This window comes from Acomys minous, assembly GCF_964271855.1.
Source record: "Acomys minous genome assembly, chromosome: 3".
Classification (NCBI taxonomy): Eukaryota; Metazoa; Chordata; class Mammalia; order Rodentia; family Muridae; genus Acomys; species Acomys minous.
In genome coordinates, this window is record NC_140485.1 from 25475284 (window position 1) to 25497771 (window position 22488).

The 22488-nt window shown below is 39.5% G+C and overlaps 1 long non-coding RNA gene across 1 annotated transcript in view; it reads left to right on the forward strand.

Annotated features, from left to right (window-relative positions):
- Nucleotides 1–21681: 21681 nt before the first annotated feature.
- The window catches only part of LOC311593420, a 34351-nt gene continuing 33544 nt past the window's right edge, over nt 21682–22488 (forward strand). The window contains exon 1 of the long non-coding RNA XR_014777705.1: nt 21682–22000. This is a non-coding gene — a long non-coding RNA (uncharacterized lncRNA). The remainder of the gene's footprint in view (nt 22001–22488) is intronic.

Consider the following 22488-nt stretch of genomic DNA (forward strand, 5'->3'; position numbering starts at 1 on the left):
CACAGCCCCGGCTAAAGGCTGTCACAGTGGCCTTTCACAATTCAAAGAGAAAAGGAAAATAGCCTGCCTTTGAGCATCAGAAATGTGGGTGAGGCAGGAATGAAATCATGAATAAATAAATAAAAACACCAACAGCTGTGGTATTTAAAACAGACAATCGCTATAACCGCAGATGACAGCCCTGCAGCCTGCGCAATCTACTAATAAACTGTCTGCTGGGACTGCTCTCGGAGATAAACTTATGAGCCATGATTATTCAACCATTAGACCTAAGTGGAAATCAGAGGAAGGTCTGTGTTGGATGATATTTTTTTGTGCCACACGGCCTAGGAAAATTACTCATCAAATCCAAATCATGGTGTGTCTGTTCTCTCTGGATTGGTCCCTAGAAATGTTGGCGCTATTTACACAGAAGCTTTTTGCAATTTTAATTATAATTTTAGTTGGCCAATGTACATTTTTGTTTTCAATAATTTGATAGATACGTGTACTTTATTAGTCACAGGGTAAAGAAACAACACTGAGAAACATCTTTGAGAAGGAAAGAAAAGAATTTCCTCGGGGCTGCCTGCTGGCCTGGGCAAGCTTCAGAATCACCATCATGGAAATGCTAGGCTGAATGCTACTTGGCTTAGCCTGACAAGAATCTCCTGTCTGTTCACTTAGCCTGTCCTCATTTTACTTAACTCAATCTGTGACTGAGCCCACTTTCTGCAACAGGACTAATATGAAGAGTGGCTGATGATGGAAGAGTCATTACGGGCACAGTTATTATATGAGCACCCTGCTATGAAGGCATGAAGGGTGGTCCAGCCTTCAGATGCTGCCTAGAGTAAGACCCCTATGATGTGCAGGGTGCAGAACGGTGAGACACAGGGCTTTTAGGGGATGCCTTTTAAAGTTTATGTTTAATATTTTTCATGTGCTCTCCGAATTACGATCGTGAAGTAAACCTTACTAATTATGAAGGCGGTGGCAACTTTTCATAAGAAACCAAACTTTTTATTAAGTTTTCTTCAAATTATAGCTATGCAAACACACATAAAGGATAGGTTTATAAAGCTTTGTAGAGATGAAGATTATAAAACTACTTTTTTTATTTCCTGGTGTGTGTGTGTGTGTGTGTGTGTGTGTGTGTGTGTGTGTGTGTATACATACATGTGTGCGTGGACATTTGGAGGCCAGAAACCAACTACAAATGTCTTCCTCAACTGTTTCACCTTGTTTTTTGAGAAAGAGTCTTTGCTAAATTGGCTGGACTGCCTGGCTGGTGAGACCCAGAGCCCTCCTGTCTCTGGCTCCCAGTGTCAGGAACACTTCTAAGGTGTCATCTCTGCTGATTCGGCTCATGTTTCTTCGGGTCCTTCCTGTGTGATCCAGTCTGTCCTGGAATATACAGCCTCTGTCCTAGAGCTTCCTTCATAATGGCTTGGCAGGTGTTTGTCACCATGCCTGGCTTTTATTCTTCACCTTTGATTTTGGTTTTGATATTTGATTTTGGGAATTTTCTTTGTCTCTTGTCTTCCCTATTCACTTCTATGTCTATACCTTGCTTGTTTCTTGGAAGAGATTCTCTGAGGCTGAGACCCCTTCATCTGTGTGGACATGGGTGTCGTAAACCTTTCTGCTGAACAATGTTTTATACCTAATAGTATGAACCAGTAAATGGTCTGAATACCTCGATGTTAGACCCAATATCAAATTATTCTGGGTATGTCTATAAATAGTAAAACTAAACACACACACATGTGGTGTTGGTATTGTGGACTAAATAGAAGCCAACATGCCATGAGCCAGCTTCACACATCATGAGCTGTGTCTAAGGGGAGTCTAAAGTTAAAATTTAAAATATCAGTGCTGGACCACAGTGTAAAGCACAGTCATACTGAGACATTTTTCCTGGTGATTGTTTGTTTTCAGTGACAAGGATTGGACCAAGAGCCTCGCATGCAAAGACTGGGCCCAGGGGCGGTCATCCTAACTCAGGGAGGCATTTAAGGAACTGAAACAGTAATTCTGCCACATAGTAGTGCATTGTGAAACCTGCAAAGTTTTTCTATTAAACCAAACTCCAAGAGCACCCCCAGATGTGCACCCACTGAGGTGTCATTGTATTTTAAATGACTGTCATCTACTTGGTGAGTGGCTTTGGGAGGGGTAAAAATTCTTGAAGCTGCTTTGCTGCCATGGTTTAAGTAGGAGAGCCAAAGTTAGCCACAACTCCAACCTAGGAACACAGTGGAAGGATATGCAGAAGAGCAGAATCCATCACGTGCTCAAATCTGATTACCATGAAATGAAAGTGTACAGAAATAAACCTCTTTGGATTCAGTACGTAATTGCTACTGTACAATTGCAGAAATAAGCACAGGCTTTTCTTTCACGCACTGGGCATCAAAAAAGGTTTGCTTGGAAGAGTCAAAGCCACATGCTGCATGCTAAGCCCCCCTCCTGTTCCCGAGGATCTGACTAACAACTGAAATGTTTTTATTTCATGGCTAGAGAACAGAGTGTGCCCTGTCTTTGTGACAGATGTATTCTTTACAACTATACAAACCTGGGATTCCTTATGGCTGGAACAATAAGCTTTCTATTTAAGGGACATGTGGAATCGCTCATTTCTAAAATTAAAAAAGCATAGATATCATAAAACTACCATTGAATGTACACATTTTATCAGTTTTTCTAACTTGTGTGTCTGTGCATGTGTGCGTGTGTGTGTGTGTGCGCGTGTGTGTGTGCGTGTGCATGTGTGTGCATGCATGAAGGTCAGAGGGCAATGTAGAGAAATCAGTCAGTTCTCCAATTCTTTATATGCTTTCTGAGAACTGAACTCACTCAGGTCACTTAGTCGCAAGCTCATTTGCCCACTGAGCAGTATCACTGAGAGCACTGTATCTGGTTTGTTTGTTTGTTTGTTTGTTTTTTACTTTATATCCCAGTCTTAGCTCCCTCCAGCTTCTCCTCCCAGTCCCACCCTCCCTCTTCCCCCTCTCCTATTCCTCAGAAAAGGGGAGCCCCCTTCTCATCCCCCAACTCATCAAGTTGCACGAGGACTGAGCATTTCCTCTTCCCCTGTGGTCTGGCAACACAGTTCTGCCAGGGAGAGTGATCAAAAGGCAGGCAACAGAGTCCAAGTCAGAGACAGCTCCCACTCCCATTGCTAGAGGACCCACATGAAGCCTGAGGTGCCCATTGGCTACAAAGGGCTAACATCCAAAATATATAGAGAACTCAAAAAATTAAACACCACCAACCAAATAGTCCATTTAATAATGGGGAACAAAGATAAACAGAAAATTCTCAACAGTGGAATATCAAATGGCTGAGAAATACTTAAAGAAATGTTCAACATCCTTAGTCATCACAGAAATGCAAATCAAAACGACTCTGAGATTTCATTTTATACCTGTCAGAATGGCTAAGATCAAAACCTCAAGTACCAGCACATGATGGAGAGGATTTGCAGAAAGGGGAACACTCCTCCATTGCTGGTAGGAGTGCAAACTTGTACAACCACTTTGGAAATCAATCTGGCACTTTCTTACAAAATTGGGAATAGTGCTACCTCAAGACCCAACTATACCACTCTTGGACCCAAAAGGGTCTCCACCATACAACAAGGACACTTGCTCAACTGTGTTCATAGAGGCTTTATTCATAATTGCCAGAATCTGGAAACAACCTAAATGTCCCTCAACTGAAGAATGGATAAAGAAACTGTGATACATTTACACAATGGAATACTATTCAGCTATTAAGAACAAGGAGATCATGAAATTTACAGGCAAATTGATGGATCTAGAAAAGAGCATCCTGAGTGAGGTAACCAAGAAACACATAATATGTACTCAATTATAAGCATATTTTAGCCATATAGTACAGGATAAACATACTACATCGCACAGACCCAAAGATTAAGTAACAAAGAGGAACCCAAGGGAGGATGCTTAAATCTCACTCAGAAGGGAAAATAGAATAGACAGAGGTAGTGGTTGAAGAGTAGGAATAAAATAGGAGAGGGAAAGCAGAGAGAAATAAGGGTGGATATCAGCCCTGGTGAGAGCACAGGGTAGTGGGTATTAGGAGGAGGCCAGAGAGCTTGCACAGGGAAGAGAAACTGCAGGTAGGGACATCTCAGTCTCTTGTTTCTATACTGAGTAACTGCTAATAGAATTCATGTTTTGGTGTATGTTTGGTTATCATGTTATATTTTGAAACCAAAAACCATCAGAAAAAGGTAGCCCATAGCCTGGAACTAAGTAGGAAGCTAATCGTAGGTTATCAATACTTCAGAAATACCGACACATCTACCCTGTGAAGAACATGACTGGTAAAGTAGTGTCATGGCTAGAGCCAATTGTTTGTAACATGGACAGATTTTAAGACCTGGAAAAGAGAGCTTGTTATTTTTTTTTAAACAAACATTTATAAATGTTCCTTAAAGTGATTAGTGCCTCTGAAACTTCAGTTTACATAAAACATTAACCAAATTTCCTACACACTAGCCACGTTGTCAGAGTCTTCTCCCTTGTGAGAAAGAGACTGTTCAAAGTGTTAGCAGTAAGTTAACACACTCTTTTTCCTTACTTCACAGGTGGAGGAAGTAAGCCCAGGAAAGTTTAAGTTGTTTCCCAAGTGTCACATGGAGTCAAAGATAAAGACCCAAATTCTTCTCACATCTCCAACTCTCTAAGTCATTTTCATCAGACCATGAATTTTTTTAAAAAAAAAGGAAAAGAAAGGGACAAAAACAGCTTGCAAATACTAAGGACAATTCCTTTGGTTCCATATAAAGTGAATCAAAAAGTGTCACTTTTTTGTAGGGCCGGAAATGAATTCTCAGCTCAAAATAGAATTGTCATCAATTTCCATTCAAAATGTAGAATATATTTAGATCCAAAGTCAGCAATAATATTTCTTTGCCTACAGTGTTTCATAAAAGAAAAAAAAAGTTGCAACAAAGCTGTCTTTGCTTTGAGGATTTCAGGAAATGAAGAACTCATCACCTCAGATGACCAGCTGTCCTCATGAAAGACCCTAAGAAAGCACTGTCTGTGTCATGTCAGCGGTAAGCTTCTCCTGATGCTGTAGGTCCCAGGTTCTTGCTGAATAACTGGGGTGCAGGAGATGGGAAAGAAGGCAGGCCGAATAAAGACCTACCCCTGAACATGGCCCCTGTCTCAGGAAATTCATTTGTAGTTTGACAAATGTCATCTCAAACTCCATTTTATACAGATGCCTTCCAGATCGCACCCTCAGCCCCATGCCACCTCTCTCCACACATTCACCTCAGTCTAAATACTGGATCTTGAAGAAGAAACTGTGAGGTAAGCAAGCAGCTTCCTCTCTCCTTATGAATAAGATGGATTGCACACAAAGACCAAAAGCTCCCGATTTTGTTCCATCATAGTTAAGTCCCTGTCCTGAGAAGCCTGCCCGCTCACTGAAGGTGTCTCAGGTTGATTCTCAGGAAAAAAACAGATTCATAGCAGAAATTATATGGGATTTTAACAGGAGTCTCCCTTCATGATTTTGGACACAGGGCAAATTTCCTTATGTAGATTTCTCACATCATAAAAGTTACACCCAAGAAATTCTTTCATGGGTTTCTGTAAACATTCCCTTGGGAAAAATATACTTCATTTTAATCTTGTAACAAATACTTTACTTATTTTATGTGTCTGTGTGAGCAGCTGTGCTACCTGGGTGCCTGGTGCTCATGGAGTCCAGAAAAGGGCATCAAACCTCCTGGGAATGGAGTTCCATGTGGCTGTGAGTCACCTTGTGGGTGCTGAGAAGCAAACCTGGGTCTCCATTAAGACTAGCAAGTGCTCTCAAAGGCTGAGCCATTGCTCCCACCCTAACTCCAGTCTTCATGAAAGAATTTAACTAAGAGCATCCATGTGCTCAGGGTTAGCTATTTTTCCCTGTTGCTGTAATAAAACGTCCTGAAAACAGCAACTGAAGCAAGGAAAGGTGAATTTTGCCTCAACATTTGAGGGTACATTTCCCCACAGAAGGGAAGTCATGGCAGACAGGGCTTGAGGTAACTGCTCCTACCGGCACTCAGTCAGGAAGCCAAGAGCGATGAATGGTAGGGCTCAGCTCTCTTTCTCCTTTTCACTCACCCCAAGACCGCAGCCCATGGAAGGTTATCAGCTGAGCGGCTCTTCATTGCTCCCCAGGGTAACTCACGCTAGTGGGTTTGTCTCCAGCACCCTGAGACAGGCTTCCTGGGGAAGTGTGAGCAAACATCTACTTACTCCAGACAGGGAAACAACGACAGACATCCCCTTCTACTCACACTACTCTAGCTGCTGCTTTCTGATTTTTATAAAGGGAACATTCTGGGGTTGCAGGTGTAAGTCAGATGACACGGTATTCGTCCTTAGGGCCTGGCTTACTTCGCTCAGCATATGCCCTCCGGTCTTACAGTTGCTGTTACAAGAGACAGAACTTTCTTCTTTGTAAAGGACAAGTGGCATTACATCACGTCATATTTTTCTCTAGTCAATGGCTACTGTCATCTTTGCCCCAGTGAAGAAGCGCATCAGTTATTACGAAAGTAAAGACATTTCTCCAAAACATAGGCTTCATTTTTCTTTTCCTTTTCCCTTCAATTTTTTTTTAATGAGACAGAGTCTTACTCTGTATCTCTGGTTTACCTAGACATCTCTGGCTGACTTTAACCTTGTGGTAATCCTCCTGCCTCCAATCGTGGGATGCAGGTGTGTGCCACCATGCCCAGACTGATTTCACAAGCTTTGAACATGTATGTATGTATGTATGTATGGTTTCTGGATAACATGGAAGTTCCATGTTGAAGTATGTAAAGATCTTCAAACTGCTTCCCACACTGTCACTAATTTACACTTCTACAAACAGCACCTCAGAACTCTTCTCTCCCTCTTGGACAACACATGCTTTAGAGACTCACCATTCCACAGACATGAGATGACAACTCATTACAGTTTTAACTTGCACTTCCCTAACAATAAGCAAAGTTGAGTAGTCCCACAGGTGGTGGCCTTCTCTATCTCTTCTTATGAAAAATTTCTGTTCAGAAATTTGCCCATTTTTAACTGGGTCATTTTTTCTTGGTATAGAGTTAAGTTACTTATGAGGTTTTAGATATCAGCCTTTTATCAATTATATTATTTTCTCCAAATCTACTAGGTTGGTAGACAGGCATTTACTAATGGAAAGACTGACAATCGTCACAGCTATATCTAATGAGAACTGTGAAAGTCATAAAGGCAGCACAGTTGTTTGACCAAGCTCCAGCAAAGCTAAGCTGAGTGATGCAATCGATGTGGTATGGTCCTCCACTTTATGGCCTAGACCTCTATATATGGCATGCTTGGGGGCTTTTATTATTTGTACAACTTTGGGATGTTGGATTGATGGAAAATTTCTTATGAATTATTTACACCCTCTCCCAGGAGCACTGCTTCTAAGCTTCCTCAGGAATGTCCTGACCACACTGCCTTTCCCTCTTTTAGTGAGATATCCTTATCTGGCCCGACTTGAAGGCCTTCCTTATGCCTTGGAGGTTGTGAGTCAATAATTATTCCAGAGACCTCCTTATGAGGCTCTGACTCACAGATGCTCTTTGGCATATCTGCCCCTGGATATTCCTTATTCAAGAACAAGACAATCAAAACAAAGTAAACTTATAGAGGTAAACAATACTAAATTAGCAGCAGACCAAAGTAAAGGCCTCGTTCTTATATTGATGGACAAAGAATGGTATGGATAAATGATAAAAAGAATAAGATATTAAGACCTCTCTTTCTTAGAAAAGGTGAACTCATAAATGGCCATTGTGGTGTTGTATGACCAAGGAACAACAGCATACCAAGACTAGGCATATAAATATGTTCTACAAATATATAAAATGTAATCATTTTAGTATGCCAGAAATCAAATAATAACTGCAGTAGCTTTGGCCTGAAGATTACCTAATGACCATTTCCATAATTTCTTATTAAAAGTTAATAATACACTGCTTGGGACATGAAAATTTGTCCAGGGTGGCTTGCAGAGTTTCTTTCTGTCTAGTGCCCTTGAAACCAGCCTGAGAACAGGCTGCCATGCTTTGGCAAAATATGCCCTTGAAACTGCAATATTGTTAAAACTTGAGTTGATGAAGAAAAATGATTGTAATAGGTAATTCTGTTCTGTCACGGTTTATCAAAGATGGCTAAACTTTATGACCAAGCAGAAGTTTAAACACATGTTCCAGGGACAACAATGATATGACCTATGTTTTGGAACAACATGCCTCTATCCCTGACTACTGAGTTCTGTACAAATAATGAAGCACTCTGACTGCCAGTCAGTCAGGCTATGAAGCTGCTCCAGATCCCTGTGTCTGACTCACTCCTCCCTTGCCGCTCTTCCATCTACCCTTCTTCAGGGTCTGACCTCCCCCAGGGCTGGACCCTGGCAGACAGTATCTAGTTTCTGAACTTTTCATGCACACATAAATTGTTGTGTCTGATTACTTGACATTGGAAAAAACAAAACGCTGACCTGCCTAACTTCTCCTTCACAGTGAAAACTCCAGACAGAAGCAGCACACATATGCACGTACCTGCAGTTACCTTCTTGTGTGGGCTATAATTCTAATCCTAAACATGAAAAGTAAGATGACACAAATGTTTTTGTACGTTAACACATTTTAAAGAAGAAGAGCCTTTCTGGTAGTAAAAACTTTCTTGAACTTCTGAAATTTAAGTTACTTTCAGATACTTAGAAATGATTATTTTAACAATTTACCACATAGGTGGCTTGCTTGTTAATAAGGTTTTGCCTTTAAGTTTCCTTTCTATTGAGAAATATATCAAAATCTTGCTTCATTAAGAATAAATAAGAACAAACAGATTCGGTAGGGTATGGGTGCATAAGTATGTGTTTATACATATATGTAGCAATAGGAATTAAAGAAAAAGAAGCCATGAATTCGAAAGGAAAGGGAGTGATGTAAGAGAGTTTAGAGGAAGAAAAATTAAAAAGGGGAAATTATGTAATTATATTTCAATTTTAAAAATTAAAATTAGGAAAAGAATAATACCTCAGTTAATCACTCATCATACAACAGACTAGGAGACAATGGAACATTTACTCTTGAGCTGAGGCCATAGGAGGTCAGTGAACATGCCCTAATCCTCTGCTTTTATATCCTAATGGTCCCATTGTGGTGCAGTTTCACAGTGATTACACACTTCCATAAAATCCTACCATCTTGAAGGGAAAAACTTCTTAAGATGGGATGTTTATAGGGAGGTGAAACAACCGGAAGTTCTATAGGGGAAATAGTACCAGAACCTCCTTAAGTCAGGAAGTAAACAACTCAAAATAGCTTCAGGAAGTCCCTGAAACAAGCCAGATGCATAAATCCCTTCCTCCCAAAGAGTGCATAAACAGTAAAGACTGATGAGAAATTTTTCTGCATCCCAGAAGATGCGGAGACCAACGAAGCTGCCTAGGAGACCAGCCAAGCTGCGTGGAAGAGGCTCAGCATAGCTGAGGCACCTGGAAAGGACACTTTCTAACCTGTTGAACTGCCGGCCGACTGTGCAGTATGGTCCAGGTCCAGCTTTCATGAGCTGTCACTCATGCAAGGTGAGTCCATGATAATGCAGCTGTCTTTGGGTCATTTCTCCTCACTCATATTCCTCCAGATGACCCATCACTCACACTCCTCGAAGTAGCCAAAATAAAGCATATTAGTTCAAAGTTGGACATCGGGGCTATCTATTCTTTGGCCTGTCTCTGTCACCAGTTCCCTGTCTGGTCTGAGTAGATGTTTGTTCACATCTCCCTAGGAACAGGGTCACGCCCCTGTGGTGCTTCTTCAGAGAAGTGCTGTGTCTGGTGGTGCAGGCTATGCTTCCTGCTCCACTATGTCAGTTATAGTGTGTCTCCATGTGTGCACAGCACCAGTTCCTGCTGGCTTTTACTTTATAGAAAAGAACCAAATTAGTCACTAAAAAGGAAAAATCTTACATTCCTAAAATTTGAATAAGACAGCAGATTAAAAAAAAATTAAATAAAGATCCAGCTGGTTAGACAATAGAGCATTAAAAAGAAGCATAATTTGGGAATTTTGGTTAAAAGCCTGTTATGTTTTCATATACAGCCTCTACAGTCTCATTCCCTTATAGCTCTTCGTGTTCATATTCTCTTCGACCTACCCTGTAGACAAGTGGTAATAGTCATGGTAGGCTGGTCTAGACTGCTTCCATGATATCAATTACATACTTGGGTAGTATTTTTGTAAAGTCGGCTTGCTGACATTTTTACTGAGTGACTATGCGAGCAACGTTGGTCCTTTTCCATGACTTCCACTGCCTTGAACCCTTATTGCCTGTCACTTCTATCACCTGGATATTCTTCCAGACGTTTTTATCCTCCATCCATCAATGCCTACCCGCTTTTTCTCCCATAAAATAAAGTGACTGCATCCTTTAGGCAGCTTTCCAGAGTACGTCACCTCTCCTTTTCAATGGGATAAAAGCCAAAGGATGTTCAGATTGCTTCATGAAATAGAGAGAACTGTCTCCTTTCTTTGACATAATGTTGTTCTGTTTTTGTTCAAGGAGGGGAAGACAAAATAGGTGAGGTTAGAGGATGTTCAAAAGCAATAAAGGATGGCTGTAGGAAAGCTGCCTTCTCCAAGCTTTGTGCTTTGTGAATAAAGGAAGCACCTCTCAAGTAATGTAAACAACCAAGCCCGACCTGCAGCATGTTACCTTTTGCTCCCTGGTTCCCAACTGTTTTGTATTGGAGTTTATGGCTTTAATGCCGCACTTACAATTAAATTCCTGCATCGCCTTTATTGAGTGTTCATTCATATAAAATATTCACAAGCTCATATTTCTACCACGTGCTATGAAAACAATGTGGATACACACTGCTGAGCATACTGGAGATATAGTCAACAGGGGAATCAAATAGAATATAGCTAAACAATGACCCAGGTCCTGTGCTCAGTCAGCCATGTGAGTTTGAGGGCTCTCTTTGGTAGTAACGAGGATAGCCAAAATGCAAATAGATCCACATATATCCTTAGTGAAAAAAAAAAAAAGTCCTATTGGTAGACACACGGCAACTTAGCATTGTTGAGTAAAGTGTATGCTTGGTAGTGACATAAATGCCTTATATCTTTAATAGTTTAGTGGACATGTCTTCATATTTGGCGGCTAAAGCTGCACTTGCCTTAAGTCACACATCGCTATCCAATGATAGACAATCTCAGAAAGTACAAACTTCATCACTAATTGATGACTTCCTCTGATACCGCATGGGAGTTACAACCATGAGGCTAACATCCAACATTACAGTGGATGGGTTCCCAGGAATAGTGAAAAGAGAATGGATTACACTGAATTCTAAAAAAAATGACCAGTTTCTTATCTTCTCAACATCTTTACGATGCCCCTTTGCCAGACAAATCTTAGGCATCCAGTTGTGTATGATGCATCATTTCTGGAGCTTCCTAACCTAGCATGCCTTGCAAACAAATTCAAGCCATGTACCTTCAGGACTTTTGACAACCTGAATAGACCCAAATTAGTATTTTGAAGTATAAAAATATTTTGTCCTGGTAAGTTTTAAGGCAATCTATTTCTGGAATCTTCTTTTTCTTCCTTAATTCCATTTCTATTCATTCACCATACCAACACACACACACACACACACACACACACACACACACACACACACACACACAAATGGTGATTATGAGTAAGCTCACACTTGTGTTTCAAAACTAGCTCATCTCTTTTTCTGAAAGGCTCCCTCCTCTCTCCACATCTCCTATGCATGAAATTACCTCCGTGCTTTCTGTAGCATGTACCTGTCTTTTTGCATACCCATTTTGCCTGAGCCCCTACTTGGCTGCTCTCAGTTCCCATTAGAAGTCAGGGTGATTACTCAATATGCATAAGTGATTCTTGTACAGATGTTTCTGGGAGCAAATGTTTATCTGTTACTCTAATTTTATTTACAAATAATCAGGGCATGGTGTATGGTAGCTCATCACTGTTTGTTACTAGCAATATATAATGTATATCATGTGTGAATAGCCAATTGTCTAGCCCTAAAATTCAATAATAGCCTCAAACCTAAACTATACTGAAAATAATTTAATTATCCATTAATGATTCATAAAGCACTTTAGGGTTTTTCAGAGTCTCAAGATTACCATTATTATTGTCCTATATGGGTGGGAAAGTCATAAAGCTTTCCAGCCCATAGGCTCTCAGATTGCTCCACTTCCATTGCATTCCTAGGGCTTGCTGCACCTCCTCCTTATGCTCTCAAACAGTAAAGAGGTGCAGGAATACCTTCTGTGCATAAGGAGCTTTGCAGAGGACTCTACATAGAGGAATGCAAAACATCATGTTTCTGGTTTCTCACTTAGAGACCGGAGTTCTCAAGAAGTCATGTCCTAATCCCCTGTCTTTCTCCTTTACTACTCATGTCAGGACTTACGTTATTCCTCCACTGCTTAAGGAGAAGAACAATCAAGGAGTTACCACTAATATTGATTGCTTTGCTGGGGACCGACCCCAAATCCTCCCTGTGTTTCTATAATAGGCAGTTCCTGGCAGGAGCTAGCAGTTTTTTCACTATTACCCACTTGTTCTTAGCTCACAGTTATACAGGATAGAGGAGTCTCAACGTGAATCCAAGCACAGCTCTGCAAGTTGCCTGACGGCATAACAGGAGTAAGAGTGGCATCATATCCATTACAGGGCTCTGCACTGATGTTCCCATGCCTAACTCCTCCTACTTATGCCGTCCTGCTTCTTAAATCTCCTGCTAATGTGGGATTGTCCCAACATTGAAGCTGACAGACTAATGAGCTAACGTATGGGGAACACCTGCCTTCTAGGGGTGCTCAGACCTGAGCAGTAGTTGCACAGGAGCAAATAATAAAGAATTAAAAATGCTTTCCTACAATTTATTGGAATGAGGCTGCCTGAAGCCTTCTGTAATGCTCTTAGGTCTTTGCCATTAATGTTTCGCCACTGCAGATCTCAGCATAGTCCAACGCAGTTCCTGTTTTATAGGCGTCTTATGATGGGTTGCTCCACAAACAGTACACTCAGAGGTAAGGGACTGTTGGAAGCTAATCCTTGTGCTCAAATCTTACAGGTATTATTATGAATCAGATAATACTTTGAAGGGAAGAAATAACGGGCTGACATCACTCATGTCCATAGAAAGCACATGCTTCTCTCCACGTGAATAAATCATTCTACCTTTCAGAATTTATTTAGTCTCAGAGATATGAACCTTTACTACATTTCCATCAGTCTGGGGTTTTCTTAAATCGCTAGTTATTGCTTGGTAAGGGCTTCTTAAGAAAGCCTGGGCTGCCTCCTCAATCTCATATGGGCTCAGCTCATCTACTTCTTCATGTCCTGTTGTGGGGTTTAATTTTCTTCTTACATTCCCCTCATGTTTAGAGCTGTTGTGTGTGCTACTGTTTCACTTATATCCCTGCATATTAGCTTCACAATAGGATGCCATTTCTTCATCCCATTCAGCCATCTTCATCTATTAGCTAAACATGCTAGGAAGGGCCCACCCTGTTCCGTGTGGGAGCCGATTTAAAAAAAAAATGTGTTCAAGTTACAGATATTACCCATCTTTCTCATGTCTGTTGGTGTCATTCGTAATTTCTCCATCAAATGATTCTGGGAGGATTGGGATCCTGACAAAGGCTGGTGTTAGAAGCTTAGCGTAAAATGTAAACTTGATCTTGTCATTACACCTACTTAGCTGGAAGCATAAAGCACTCAGAAGGAATTTACCCAAGCCCAATGCAATGGGCCCAAACCAACTGATCCAGCTCCATGTTTCATTCAAAAAGCTACAAGTAGGCAATATTTAAGAATAAGATGGAGATATAGAAATGAAATATGCACTAGAAATAACATAGGCCCATGAATCTGACAAAACTGTGTCCAGATTTCAAATCCGTTATATAGCTGTCAAGTTATAGTGGAGGTATGGTTTCTATGAATGGTCAAACCAAATAAACAACTTTTCTGCCCAAGCTGGCTTTGGTTATGATGTTGTTTTATCACAGAAATAATAACCCTAACTATGATAGAATTTGATATCAAGATAACTGGGTACTGCTGTCACAGACATCATCAGACATCATGCTGTATTGGACTTTGGAACTTTAGGCTAGAAAAGCCATCAAGTGTTGAGAGCTCAGTTAGCTATTCTGTAGAAGCTCAGGCTATAAGAATATTGGGGACAGTGCAGACAATGGGGTCCTGGCTTGTGAAGTTTAAGAGGGAAGCTTAACAGCTTTATGGGGCCACTCTTGGGTTATATAAAGAAGCAGGCTGAGCAAGCCATGTGGAGCAAGCCAGTAAGCAGCATTCTTTCATGGCCTCTGCATTAGCTCCTGCCTTCAGGTTCCTGCCTTGTTAGAGTTCCTGTCCTGACTTCCTTTGATGATGAACTGTGATGTAGAACTGTAAGCCAAATAAACCCTTTCCTTCCCAAGTTGATTTTGGTCATAGTGTTTCATCACAGCAATAGTAACCCTACCTTCAAAAATTAACTAAAAAAAAATCCACTTTGAAATTGTGTGCTTTAAGTACACACACAGTCACATGCACACATACGCATGCACTTGATTTTGGCTGAATTGTATTACATGCACACTCACAGTTTTCTACTTATTTCCTTACTTGTATTTTTCTCAATAATAGCTTATAGGTCTTATATTACAGACTTCATTTTATAATCATACCTAAGTTCTTTAATTTTTAGATTTTTATGTTGTATGTTTGTAAATGTTATTCTTATTTTAATTGTCACATTAAATGTTCAAATTAAGAGACAAGTATTATTAAACTAGCCTCGTTGCATTTTGCCTACATAAAGAAATGTACTTTAAATTCAAAGATGAAATAAGTTCAAAACTAAAACAGAAGACATTTATGGTAAGGATAATGTTGAGGCTAGCTGATAGTAATACACAAAAAAATGGAAGAAAACTTTTTTGACATATGGTGCTGAAATACAACTGGAAGTTATGTTTACCTAAAACACCTCTAGCTATGACTACATTTCCAGAAGGCTGAAATAAAAAAGCAAGATTCACTATGAACATATGCAGTACTATCTCATGGGCCCCATGGGTCTCAGGCTAAAACACAGAAGAAAGTGAGCTGAAAACCAGCATTCCTCTTGCTTTCTGAATGTAGATGTCATGGGAGGGTCCACTTCACACTTCTGCTTCCATGCTTGCCCAGCCGTGATCAATGGACTGTCTGCCCTAGAACTGTAAGCCAAAAATAAGCCCTTCCTATCTTAAGCAACTTTCGTTGGCTACTTTCCCAGCAACAAGATGTATAACTGCTATAATGATCACATTTTTAGAAAACAAACAAACAAAACAAAACAAATGCAAATCTTTATCTCATTATGGGCATAAAAGTTTTCTAAGAGAATGATAATACAAAGAAGTCCTAACACTTTGGGAGGGCGGTGAAGTCCTTGCAGTACCAGAAAAGAAAAATTAGTTAAATAAGGAATAAAAAGATAACAAATTTGATAAAATTCAAGAACATTGAAAATTTCTGCTTTTGAATTTTATACTCTTAAAATTAAGAAATCCAAAAATTGGAAAAATAATCACAATCCATATAGATGACAAAGGACTCATACATAAAATGAATAAATTATTGTACTTCAGTATGAAAACAGACTAATTTTAAATGAACAAAATAGTTAAGCTGACACTTAAAAGAAAATACTCAAGTGGTAAGCACAATGAGATATGGTCAATCTGATTGATGACTAGAAAAATGCAAAACTAAACCACAGTGGCTGTACACTGTTTACCCATTAAGATGGATAAAATGAGGGAGATTCACAACAAGTCTGGTAAAGATAAGGAACAACAGAGATGCTCTTTACTTTTGCAGGAGTGATAAATAACACACTGCTGTAGAAAGAAACCGCAGTCTCTTATAAAACTAAATGAATTGATGGTTCAGAATTCCCAACCCTGAATATTTACTTATGACACAATGAAGCATGGGATAAGTACAATCATAGATGCCAATGAAGTAAAAGAAAAAGGCACATGTACTACGTGTGAGCACAGAGAAATACTGAAATGAAAATGGACTCTGGATGTAACATAAAGACCATGAACTATTAGCTTTGATGAATGATCCTCAGTGGGAAAGGCCATATACAAAACAATAAATAATCTATGATCTATTTCTAACAAATTATAGAAAATGCAGCTGTAATCTATGTTGACATAAAGTTGATTGGTGCTCTGTGTCAAGGGTCAAAGGAGTTGGCAGGAAAGATGCATGAGAGAACGTCTCAGGAAATGAAAGTGGTGGGAACTGTACACTGCTTAAATGTAGGGAGGTGTACACATCTGCAGAATTCCATCATAATGTCCACCAAAGTCAATTCACTTTAATATATATCAATTGTAAATCCATCATGTTATGGAGCAATATGTCAAATTCATTCCATCATTCCTCTAGAAGTTGAAGGTTAAAATATGGTGGCTCATCTCACCCTTAGAAAGGAGGAAGAAAACCATCTTTACCAAACCCCCTAGGTCTGTGTCTCCTGAGAAACTGTAGCTCTTGAGAACAGATTCTATCTACAGAGCACAGACACATTTTCATTAAAACTGGATTCTGATGCTGCCCTAAGGCCACGCTGGGCTCCTCTCACCAATGAATCAATAATCTAAGATAGAAGTTTCCTTATCAGACAACCTGATTGATGTTGACTTTGAAGGGCAAAGTTAGACTGTTGCCTTTGGCAATGAACCGTAGACCATTGTAATAACATATTTCCTATGATAAAAGGTAACAGAGAATTATATCAATCCATACACAATTAGACTGTTAATGGCTTATACTTTACTGGAATGAAAGCTCAGACCACTCATCCAGAGAAGCAACCACTGTGTTCTGTGGTACTTGCTAAGAGTAAAAGGAACACGAAAAGGATACTGGAAGATATGACTATGATCATGTCAACAGTGACAGAAGTAACAGCCGCAATGTAAAAACTCCCTCTTTGTTTTTATGTCAACAAATTTGCATATGCATTAACTATGTCCTTCCTCCTTTTATATTTCCTATAAGCTAAGTTAATATCTCGGTAATTAAGTGCTAAGCTGCTAATAGAGGATATAACATCTCCAACCATATTACAAAAACTTGGTATCTTGTCTGTCTGGGGAAATGGCTAGCAAAGCCAAGTATGGATAACAACAGAGGTACACACAGATGCCAGCTAGGTGTCTGCTTGGTTGTCCACTGTTTTCTGCACAAGATATAGAAATAGAAGTGAAGTGGTATTTCTGGGCTCTGATGGCTTCTAGTGCACAGTGGGTATACTGCTATACACACATGCATGTGTTTGCATGCATGCATGCACGCGCATGCGCACACACACCCTTGAACAGTAGGTCATTTGATTGAGCAGCACACAAATCATCAGGCTGCCCAAATATTCCCTATCACTGAGACTTAACTTTAGCCACATGTTTAACTTTATTACAACCACCACTGAAGCTGGTGTGAGGAGAGGAAGATGCAGCTTCCAGTTTATTCTTTGTATTCCTTTCGCTTTTGCATAAATTAGTATCATATTTACCACATTTATGTAGTTAATGGTATTTACCAACACCTCACCCTATCACTACACTACTGGAAAGATGCAGTCAAGACTCATAACTCAAACCAATGTCCAGGAAGAAAATAGTGTTTCTTCTTATAAAGTAATGGGGTGTTTTCTGCACTCTGAATAAGTCACATAGTTTTATGGCCATCTTTTTTGTTGTTGTTCTGGACACTTAGATACCCTCAATCACAAAGTTTTGTTTTTAACTTAATTACTTACTTAGTTGGTATGTATGTATGTATGTATGAAGGTAGGTAGTGCATGATGGAGAAGCACCCTCATTCTGGAGTATGTATGTGGAAGTCAGAGCACAGCCTGTGGAACTTAGTTTTCTCCGATTAACATAAGGTTCCTGGATCCTGATCTTACGTCAACAGGATTCATAGTAGACACAGTAGGTTACCCTTACCCACTGAGCCATCCCAATGGCACGTAAATCTCTTTTTAAAAATTTAATTGCATCATAAATTCAAGTACAAAAGTAACAGATTATGCTATGACATTTATGGCTACAATGTCAATAGCCAATAGGGAATTTTTCATTTCTTAAATTTTCATGGGACCATTTATCTGTGGTCCATCATTGACTGGAACGTTTTGTGGCATATTTTCAATCTTCTTTCCCCTAATATTGAATCCTTCCTTTGCCCTATCTGAAGCCTTAGACCTAGTCTTAAATTTTTTAATAATTTATTCAGATTACAAACTGATTGTTATTCCCTTACTTTGTGCTTGAATTTATGATGTGATAAAGAGACTTAGTGTGCTCCTAGACACTCTATAACGCAAACACCATATACCAGCTTGTAATAATAGTGTTACTGGTTCATCTATCTAATATACTATGCTTTTAATTGTTATTTTGCAGAATACACCTGACTACTAAAATGGGTTTTTATGAAACAAACAAACAAACAAGAAGAAATCCCAGATGAGAAGCAGAGCTGACTTTGTGCAAAATGTTTTAAGTGCTTTTAAAATGAACAAAATAAAAAACAATGTTGAAAAAATTCTAACTGCAGCTGGGCGTGGTGGCACATACCTTTCATCAGCACTCAGTGAGACAGAGGCAGGCAGCTCTCTGAGTTTGAGGCCAGCCTGGTCTACAAAACAAGTCCAGGAGATTCAAGTCTACACAAAGAAACCCTGTCTCAAAAAAAAATAATTGCAGAAATAGTTCTTCTTCATATTTTACTGGTTGTATTTTTCCAATAAAGTATAAATTTCCAAGTTATATATTCACATCTACTACCTGAAACATTCATTAAACAATTTGAAAAACAAATTAATGCATAGGTAAATGAATATCTGAATGAAAAGCAAACATATTTGATAGATTTTCTAAATTAATATCCCTATGTAACTAACTGGACTTGCATTTAAATACTAAATATTTATCTCCCCAATTTACTTTTTTATTTGTAAGATTTTCTACTCATTATAGGCAAACCCTCTTAATTTATTTCATCTAAAATGTATTATAAAATGCATGACCAAATTATAATTGCTGATAGATATATTTAACACTCAACCTTTCTCCCTGGGTCTTTTTATCTTAAGCATACAATTATTTCAAACCAACAGCTATCCACATGAATGGCAGTTCTGGTAGTTAACTGTTGACTTAAAATTATATGGGCTATGTTTCATTTGCAGAAACTTTGGAATGTTTGAAACTATTTATTTCATAAGTGTGTTGGTGATTTAATTATATGATCTAGAACAATAGCCCAGAAAAACTCTGGGTGTATTCAGCAGGTCTCGAGGTCTGCTCAACCCACCAGTCACAGCAGTCTGTTCGCTGGGGGAACATTCTCGGCATTTTCTAAATCACTGTTGCTTTAGGACATGGACTCTACCTAGGACAGCGCAACAGCCATTCCTTATTCTACCTGTCCTGATGCCACCATCACCCCTAGTAGATGATGCCATTCATTTTCAGGAGAATTCCTTTTTCTATTTCCTGTCCTTGAAAGGGCCTTCCTTCCTTCCTCCACCTGCAGTCAAACCCGTAGAAGCCAGTAAACTGGGGACCTAAACATTTTTTTTTATTTCATGTGTCTTGAACTGAATTGCTCTTTATAGGCATCTAAAGCTGAGCGATCTATGGCTCTGCCATGCTTTGTCTTCCTTCCTCCCATCTAGTGACTTCTGTAATGATCCTAGAGATATGTCTGCTCAGTAACCTAATAACTCCTTTATCAACCGCTCTGCTCCCTTTATGCTTTGATAAACCATTGGGATTTTTTTTTGAGACTGAACATTAGGTTCTACTGCTTCCCTTGAAAGAAGTCACAATACCTTCTATCACAGGGAGATGGTATATGGCAAGGATTTGAATGCCGTTGATATTTAAATGATTGAAGTTTGCAATAAGAAAGCACAAATTCTAAGAAATTATGTCACTGTTGGAATGGAGCTGCCATTGGCTAAAGTATAATACCCATTTCTTGTCAGGAATTTTTATTCAAGATGCTGAACTGCAAAGCACAGAGAATGAGACATTGGCACCGAGGCTACAGAAAAAAACAACAACAAAGAAAATCCTGATGGATTCCTTAATCATATAAGTCACTGGCGAACAATAAAACACTGTTAAGATTGCTTTAGAAATTAGGTCTTGACCTGACTTTTTGAAAAATAGCACAAAGTAAATTGAAAACATAAATGGATACGTGTTTTTGAGAGCGGTTGGAAGAACTGCCTTTCAGTGTAATGAAGATGAAGGATGTTTGTTCTATCAGAGACAAGCATTAAAATTAATGACACCAATCCTAAAAAGAATGAATTATTCAATTTTTGAAGTATATATCATATGTTCGCTTCATTGGTATGTGTACGAAGGGTGTGACTCCACTCAAAAACAATTTGCCTAAAGCTAGGGGCACAGAAACCAAACAGCAGGTCCAGAGGCACCCATCCACTCTGCCAATCAAGGGACACAAAGATGCACACAGGGCAGCACTGTCCTCGTGGGTCCCACAGGCCAGCTAGTTTTCTCCCAAGAGTCTTGGCTACTCTCCTGATTCTCCACACAGCTTCCTTGCCCGCTCCTGCCCTCCCCTTGCTGGCCCTTTTCACTGCTGTCTGGCTACAGATTTATGGGTGTTTCCATCTAGCACCAGCTAGGGACTGCTGAGCTAGCACAGTGCATAACCAGAAGCAACACTTTCAGTCCTTAAAATTCAGCACAGCATACTGCAGGGACAACTGCTGCATTGCTTATTATTGTGTGGACTGTGTTTGAGCCCATTGAAAACTCCAAAGTCTCAGGAGCCTAGCCAAAACCGATCCCTTGGGTGTTTCTGCCATCCAGTGCAAAGGACAGCTTAGGGACTTTACCTTTTACATGAATGAGACTCCTGTGAAAAGCAAAAATTAAACATAGTGTAGTTATAGACAACATATGCAATTTAGACACAATCATTCAATAACCCAACCCACATAACAGTAATGAAGCCATGAGTGTTCAAGAGAAGCATTCCTGAAAATATGAAAACAGTAAAATTCACATAGTTTAAAACTACGGGATGCTTCTATGCGCTACAGAGTACCATGAAAATGATCTCAGAGCTCTGCCCAGGTCAGCACCACTTAGAACTGGCCTAGTTAATATACTAAACCACCATGAGCTATAATTTCTGTATCACTGGAATCAAAATAATACCTGGTCTGTAAATAGTAAAGTATTTAAGATTACTATGAAATGAAAATTTCATCATCATATGCATATGTCACTAAATAGCTTTCATTAATCTACTTTGCACTCTCTACACACATACATCAAATATATGCACATATAACAGAGATATTATATATACATATATAGCATATATTACATTAAAGTGACCTTTCATGAGCCACACTTTCCCCCACACAGGCACTGCCTGTACCATTGCATCCCTGTGCTCGGTTCTCTCTTCTCTCAGCTCCCCAGTCCTTTTCTCTTTGCTAAGGAAGCTGGGAGTCTGTCTGGTCCTCTACTTCCTATTGGAGAAAACTAAAGAAATCTGCATTCCTTTAATATGTCCAGCAAGGAATAAATGCTTTTCACAGTCTGCTGCTGTCCTTTCCAACCTGTTTAGTCAAGTGGCAGTAACATGGACAGATCCAAGAGAGGTGTGATTTTTGTTGTAAAAATAGTCTTTACTTGAAACGCGACTCCAATCTTCCCCATGCCTTCCTGCCTCCAGGCAGCTGTGCTGGCTGGGAGGGCTCTGCTCCTCAATTTGCGCCTTGCTGCTGGATCCCTTTGATGACACAGCTCCCGTGCTAAAACTGGCATAATCAGGTAAAAAATTATCCTTATTTCCTTGAGCTGGTAAATGTGTCTATTTCACAGCCTGCTGTTAACTTGTGTCCTTTCTTTATCTGCCTTAGGAAGCACGCTTTTCTCAATTCCTTGCACGTGTTAAAAATTGCTTACTGACTTAACACGTTTCCAAGACTGCTTTAACATAATTTTTTTTTTGGAATTTTGTTGTTGGATTTGAGACAGGGATTCCCCCGTGTAGCCTCGGCTGACCTCAAACTTGACATCCTTGCAGAAGCTTCTAAGTGTTGGAAGGATTTACTGCCACATAGTTTCAATTTATCCCAGATATCTCAGAAACTGTAATATATATGTATATATAGTATTATATATATACAGTAATATATATATTTTTATATATAGAAAGTACTCCAGATGCAAATAACTATGATTACAAAATAACAATGATGAAAACTAATTTGTTTTCAATATGGTCCTGAGGCAGGTTTGAAAGGAAAAGACGTTTG